Source organism: Oncorhynchus keta, chromosome 2 (genome assembly GCF_023373465.1).
Source record: "Oncorhynchus keta strain PuntledgeMale-10-30-2019 chromosome 2, Oket_V2, whole genome shotgun sequence".
Lineage (NCBI taxonomy): Eukaryota > Metazoa > Chordata > Actinopteri > Salmoniformes > Salmonidae > Oncorhynchus > Oncorhynchus keta.
In genome coordinates, this window is record NC_068422.1 from 10,480,963 (window position 1) to 10,486,702 (window position 5,740).

At 39.9% G+C, this 5,740-nt stretch overlaps 1 long non-coding RNA gene and 1 pseudogene across 1 annotated transcript; both read left to right on the forward strand.

The window, feature by feature from the left end:
* The first annotated feature begins 1,000 nt into the window (after window positions 1–1,000).
* On the forward strand, window positions 1,001–2,572 carry LOC127909556 (uncharacterized). Its single transcript, XR_008071934.1, has 3 exons — window positions 1,001–1,380; window positions 2,245–2,315; window positions 2,403–2,572. It is a non-coding gene; the product is annotated as an uncharacterized LOC127909556 (long non-coding RNA).
* Window positions 2,573–2,656: 84 nt separating this feature from the next.
* Window positions 2,657–5,272, forward strand: LOC127909549 (putative nuclease HARBI1; annotated as a pseudogene).
* The last annotated feature ends 468 nt before the right edge of the window (window positions 5,273–5,740 follow it).

The window sequence follows — 5,740 nt, forward strand, 5'->3', positions numbered from 1 at the left end:
TTGGAACCATACTTAGATACCCTTTTTCCCACCTGTGTTTGTGGGAGGTTGACTCTGTTTAGAGCACTTTGCTTATAAGTGTCACGGTTTGTTTTTGTCGTGTTTTGTTTGGCGTCATTTTGATTAAAATAAAGAAAATGTACGCTCACCACGCTGCACCTTGGTCCTCTCCTTTGAACAGCCATGACAAGCTTGGGTATGAGTGGACCATTAACTCATGATATGATACTTTTACAATGACAATAATTTAAGAAAATCTCTCAAACACAGGCTTTCTAATATCTTTATATTTTTGGTGTATTGTGCTTCAGCTGACAGTTCATTTTTTGTTCTCATCCACATGTCACCTTTCTTCCTGGCTGCAGAGAGAAATATTGAAACATGCGTTTTGGCAAATTCAGTAAGTGTTCTCTAATGTTCAATTAGCAGTTTGAAAAAGTGTTCTCTTTAAAGAGACGTATTCAAACTGTTAATGAACCATTAAAGAGAACACTTAAAGAAATGCTAACTAAACATGAAAGACCTCTTATTCAAACTGCTAATTAAACATTAAAGAGAACACATTCAAACTGGTGATGAACCATTAATGTTTACTTTGCAGTTTGAATAAGTGTTCTCTTTAATGGTTATTAATCACTAACCTTTTATCTTCATCAGATGACACTCATAGGACATTATGTTACACAATACATGTATGTTTTGTTCGATAAAGTGCATAATCTCAGTTTACATGGGCGCGTTACGTTCAGTAATGTTTAGCTTCCAAAACATCTGGTGATTTTGCAGAGAGTCACATGAATTTACAGAAATTCTCATAATAAACATTGATGAAAGATACAAGTGTTATTCACAGAATTAAAAAGAGACTTCTACTTAATACAACAGCTGTCAGATTTCAAAAATACTTTACGGAAAAAGCAAACCATGCAATAATCTGAGTAGGGCGCTCGGAGACCAAACCAGCCAAATAAATATCCGTCATGTTTTGGAGACAACAGGGGCCTGTTGCACAAAAGTAGAATTAAGACATCCGGGATAAATGACTCAGCTGAGCTCAATGAAGCCAAAACATGTGCGTCCAGGCTTAATTGGTTGCACAAAGACCAAGCCAGGATGAGCAGACACGGATTCATTAAGCCAGGTGAAACCAATCCTGGATAGGTGCGCGCTCACGGCTCACTCAAATAGACCCCGCCACAGATCACAGATTAACTGATTTACCATGGCAACTAGAGCCGCGTACTTTTCCCCGTCGGAAGCACAAATCCTCATGGAGGCATACGAGGAGGTAAAAGATATAATTAAGAAGAAAGGCAACACCGCCACAGTGATAAAGCAAAGAGAAAAAGCGTGGCAAAGTATTGCAGACCGCCTGAATGCGTAAGTAGTGCACAATTACACACTCACCGCTCCGCTGAAACATCACAATTACAATTCAAATATTTAATTCACATCTCCAAAAACGCAGTTGTACTGTAATTATGAAACGGTTAAATTTTTAATTGAAATGCACTGCAGATATGAGTGAAATTGTGTAAAGTAAGTCCATCACACTGTATAAAGCTATGATAAATTATTATTAAAGCCTTACATTATTATTTAACGTTACTACGCTCAGTACGGTTTAATCTTAGCCGTTGTACTCTGCTTCTTATGTTGTCCACCGTTTTTGTGTTTCTCCTGCTTTCATTAATGTAAAGCTGCTTTGACAGAATGAAACAATTGTGAAAAGTGCTATATAAATAAAATTTAATTGAATAAATAGATGAGCTATAATAATAATCACTTTAATTTATATAGCGCCTTTCAAAGGACCCACGGTCGGTTGCTCACTGCACTGCAAAAATGTCTTTCTTACTTAGTATTTTTGTCTTGTTTTCAGTAAAAAAAAATATCTAAAAACATCTTGAATATTTTCTTGAGCAAAATTACCTAGGAAAATAAGCAAAAAAATCTGTCAGTGAAACGAGAACTTTTCTAAAATTAAGTGTTTATGGAAAAAGTAAACTTATTTCAAGAGAATTTTTATTATATTGCCAGATTTTTTATTTGCTTGTTTTAAGCACACATTTACTTAAAGTTTATATTTTTTGTCTAAACTATACTTATTTTGCTAGGTCATTTAGCAAATCAAGAAAATACATCTTTATTTAAGTTTTTTTTTTATATATTTTTACTGAAAACAAGACAAAAATACCAAGTAATTTTTTGCAGTGTGACTCCATTAAATGTGTGTGTGTGTAGATTAAACATGAACGGGCCAAAACGGACATGGCAGCAGGTCAAAATCAAATACAAGAACATTCTGCAGAATGGTATGGTCCCTGACTAATATTTAACAAAGCACAAGCATATATTGTACCCAGAAGGTGCCTGCTCACACATTGTCTGTACTGTTTTAGCAGTGAAAAAGAATACCCACAGACAAGGCACGGGTGGTGGGTCACCAAAGGCTGACCTTACCCCAGCAGAGGACATGGCCTTGGAGCTAAATAAAGGCAGGCCCGTCTTAGAGGGGATCCCTGGGGGGAAAGAGACGAGCATAGGTTCCTCCCAAGATGCCACCCGCTTCATTCAACGTATGTCCTTCCATCTCTACATGGGATACAACCACATTCATATTGAATCAATTTGGACTGTCTTGACTTTGGTTTACCTATTGCCTTGCAGTGTCTGGCAGCACTGTGTTCCTGTTAGAGCCACCAGCACAAGCACCAGACGATGCTGATCCAGTGAGTACTCCATCAAAGGCATACTGTAGGCCTGGCATGTCTTGTCTACTAGCTTCAATATGAATCCGATTAAATGTGATAGGGTGAAGGCCCCAGTGCAGCAGCAACAGCACATGATGGAGACGATGATGATGATGAGGAGGAGACCATCTCTCTGGATTCCAGAAGGCATGAGGTATCATGGTAAGACTGAAAGTACTATTTACTCTACAATGGTGAGGAGTCCTCATCAAAATCAAAAAATCTAATTTCTTTTACAGGACCCAGATGCTATACAGTGGGAAAACCAGCCTGGCAACATAGTGCGTATTAATAAAAGGACACCACATCCTGCCAAATTCCAGCTGCGCTAATTGTATTGTGTTCACAGAGCTCACAAGCTATCAGAAAGTTGTATGGCAACCACCTCCGGCGCCAAATAGAACTGGCAGACATAGACATTCAGTACAAGAAGAAAAAGATGGAAAATCTTGCACTGGAGTCCGAAATAAAAAAGAGGACAATTAGGAAACTGGACCTTGAAATAAAAAAACTTGAGAGGGAGGTGAGATATGCCTTCAATGTACACTGTATGCTAACTGTAACACAAATGTATTAATCATTATTTGTATTTCCTCCCCCAGCTCCAAGAAGATGACACAGCTCAAAATAAAAATTAGGTATATTCTCGTAAAGTCAAGTGAGCCATGACATATGAGCTCTTATTGTGAGCACACAGGACGGTGGCATCTTTCTAAGGTTTTTTTATTTTCCCAGCAATCAGTACAACCAAGTCATCGTTATAAGGCATCGCCCTCTTTTGCCCACCCCCAGCACCAGGTGTGGCCACTAGCCTATATGAAGGCCCAAAATTGTGTGTTCCTTTCTGCTCTGACAATGGCATGCCCATTCGTGCGAGATGTGGTGGATGAAGAAGCACTTGTGCTGAGGAGAGCCTTCAGGCGAGAAAGGGTCTTCAGGGACCGGTTGGACCCACTGGCCTTCCCTGACGACCATCTATATGAAAGATACAGGTTTTCTGCAGATGGCATCAGGTATCTATGCAGACTACTGGGTCCCAGGATTAAGCACCGCACTGCACGGAGCCATGCACTGAGTGTGGAGCAAATGGTTTGTGTGGCCTTGCGCTTTTTGCTAGTGGAGCCTTCCTGTACTCAGTGGGGGATGCAGAACAGCTGAACAAGGCCACAATTTGCCGCACAATAAGGAGTGTGTGTCTGGCTATCAAAGCATTAGCAGATGTCTTCATCTCCTTCCCTGGCCACAGAAGACTCTGTGACATCAAAGAGGAGTTCTATAGGATTGCAGGTAAGAGGATCTACAAATTACAGGACAACTGTTAACACATAGTAGGATACTCATTACTTTGTGTGACAGGTTTCCCCAATGTCATTGGTGCAGTGGACTGCACACACATAAGGATAAAAGCCCCTCAGGTGCCCATGAGGCCGATTTTGTGAATAGGAAATCCTTTCACAGCATTAATGTTCAGGTGAACATAACTTTTTGATATTGTCCATTGACGAACACTCTGCATTGCCAGTGATGTGCATTGATTGGTGTAATATTCCTCATCTTATGATTTCAGATGGTCTGCAATGCTGACTGTGTGATCAGCAATGTTGTGGCAAAATGGCCTGGCTCAGTCCATGACTCCAGAATCTTTCGGGCCTCTGAAATCTATCAGTGCCTATCACAAGGTAAGCCACACAACCCCTATTTATAACCATCATGGCTGTGTCAAGAATATCACTGTGTTTATGAGGTAGTAATGATGAGATTTTGTGTTGACAGGTGAATTCTCTGGTGTGTTGCTGGGAGACAGGGGGTATGGCTGCCAGCCTTTTCTCCTGACACCTTTCACAGAACCCCAGGAAGCACAGCAGGCCTACAACCATGCCCATGCCAGGACCAGGGCCAGAGTTGAAATGACCTTTGGCCTCCTGAAGGCACGCTTTCACTGCCTTCACAAATTAAGGGTCAGCCCTGTTAGGGCATGTGATATTACTGTGGCTTGTGCTGTCCTCCACAATGTGGCCTGCCTGAGGAAGGAGAGGGCCCCCAGAGTGCCACCAGCCATGGACTGGGACAATCCGGCAATCTTCCCTGATGACGACAGTGGTCTGCTGCTGAGGGACCAATATGTGTTGAATTATTTTAGTTAGTATGTGTGCTTTCAATTTTGGTTAAATATGTCCTGCGGTGGCAGAGGAATTTGGGTTTTTTTGGGTTCGTTTTTTTACAAATTTGGCCTCTTATGATTTTTGTGCGGTATACTGTGTGTAATACAAGGCTGCAGGGAGGCTACTGCATCCATTCATTTGTCTGTTCAGTTGATGTGTATGGATTTGTCCTGCATTTATTTTAGTGTGCAGACATGCAGGGTGTGTTATATACAGACCTTTGAATGTGTATGTATCATTTTGTATAATATGCTTGGATTCTGTGCTTTCCATCTTGTAGAGTCACTGTGACTTCAGTTTCGAAAGGAGCTGATGGTTTACCTGCTTTGTTTTGTCCTTATTCAATAAAGGAACATAATGTTACACATTGTGTTTTTATATTCATATAGAATGTGTATTTGTTTATATGACAGAGTACTAGGGCCACACTGAAGAAAAAGGATAAAGTCATACATTTATGAGGCTGGTTCTTTCTGCAGAAAAGCTACATTGTTTTTACAGTTTTGATACTTATGACAATGTGATACTTAATATTCTGGCACATCAGCATGTCTTTGTTTATGAAGTACAATTTCACGAAATGCCCCGCATCTGTCATTTTAACAACTGTCCTCCTTTAAAACAACTGGTTACAATATTATGACTTGTCTTTTTTTTCCCTCTGTGGCCCTAATATTCTATCATTTTATATATAGTCTATGGGAAACTGTAAATTATCTAATGATAGCAACATCTAAAAATCATTTTTTATCCAAAATCATTGAAATTAATGATCACAAACGTTTAAATAATGACAGTGGGTCTAGTTATATGTGATAACAATGT